Raw genomic sequence first — 1,730 nt, forward strand, 5'->3', positions numbered from 1 at the left:
CAGTGGTGAGACCTCTTAGCTCTGTGATCTTCCTGCTGTTGCTCTCTGGATGTAGAGAATGTCTCAACATGATCTCCTGTGTGAACAACATCAGAAGAACCAGTCAGTTGGTGTGATATACATGTCAATCAAATGTATTTTATGAAGCCCTTTTTACATCAGAAGTTGTCACAAAGTGCTTTATCGTCATAACACATAACTATAGTAATAAAAAGAAACGGACACAAAGGTTATCTTCTTGACATCACAGTTCTGGAGCTTTCTTTATACTGAGGAATGGTGCGTGCCTGCCTGGAACTTCCTGTTCCCCCACTACCACAGTGCAGCCACAGATAGAACAATGAGACAGATATTTCACTGGATGTATAATTGTGAAGCATCCGGTTGGCGTTTCCACTCACTACCAAATATGGTAGTGAGAGGAAGCCCAATGGCCGGCAGTGGGAGAAGATGGAAGGAGATGGATTTTGGCCGATATTCTGCAAATGTTCTAATCGATGAAACATCTGATCTTAATACAGTTCTGTTCCCAAAACTAAAATCTGTTATGCACAGAGTGGACTAAGTTTTGTGGACTTACCTGTTGCAAAAAAAAAAAAAGTATCACGTTATTTAGAAGGAACGCAAAGGCGAATTTAGTTACTGCACACAAGTACTTCACAGAGGAGGCGTTCCCTAACAGAAATATGCAGATGTGTGCTAGAACATGCCAATAGGATCTCGCTAGCTCGTGCTTGGCTCTGCCCACTATGACTCATCTGTTCCCATTGGAAACGACCAGCTGTGGTCTATCTTGGTTTAGTTATAAAAAATCATTGGTGCAACCGTCCGTGCGTTCAGGGATCCTTGGGATGGCCCTACCCCATTATATGAGAAGGGCGGTGCTTAATTTGAGCTGGATCCTCCGGTACCTCTCAGTTTTGTAGTCTATGGTTCCGGAACCCATTTGCCAGAATCAGGTAGCCTACCTCGTGGCAAGAATAATCATTTCCACTGTTTGCAATGTAAAAATCCTAATAAAAGCAATCAGAGTAATTACATTTCGATTCTTCTGTAATTGTCATGCCCCCTAAAAAAATTCTAAGAATATTCTAAGAATTGGTTAATGTTGGGCCGTCTTGGGTTCATGGTTTGCGCAACATTGTAGCCTAGACCAAGGCGTGGCCATTGCTGTGGTGAGAGAGAAGCACGCCTGTATCTCTCACAGAAATACAATGACATTCACTTTCTATGATCTCTCTCCCTCTCTGTGCTGTTATAGACATAAGCCGGCAACTCTCTTCTCTCCAGCATTGCACTTCATCATTTATCTCCTAATAGAATAATAGCTGTGGGAAGTGTGCTGGAGGTGCTGCAGCACTCTGCAGTCTGTTCAGAAAGAAATTAAATCATTCCCAATACTACACCAGGAGTAAGACTAGAACTTCGCCACAGAGGATCCATAGCTAATTTTAAAAAATAGCCTAGCTGTGGATTGTGTGTAGCCAAATCACAAGGCACGCCTAACGTGTGGCAAATCTGTCAGTTAACAGCATGCAGCCAAAACAGGCCTTTGGCAAATATTTCTAATACAATCGCTGGAAAACACAGGTTGTAAAGCAAATGGATCCTGCTGAAAATAAAATACTAATGTCTGTATGTTACCAAGTTAACAACTTCCAAATAGGCCTATTGAGCGAACAGCATTGTTTAAAAAAGTAAAGCAAGAGAGAGATAAGCTTTTGGCCGGT

Source organism: Coregonus clupeaformis, unplaced genomic scaffold (genome assembly GCF_020615455.1).
Source record: "Coregonus clupeaformis isolate EN_2021a unplaced genomic scaffold, ASM2061545v1 scaf2971, whole genome shotgun sequence".
Lineage (NCBI taxonomy): Eukaryota > Metazoa > Chordata > Actinopteri > Salmoniformes > Salmonidae > Coregonus > Coregonus clupeaformis.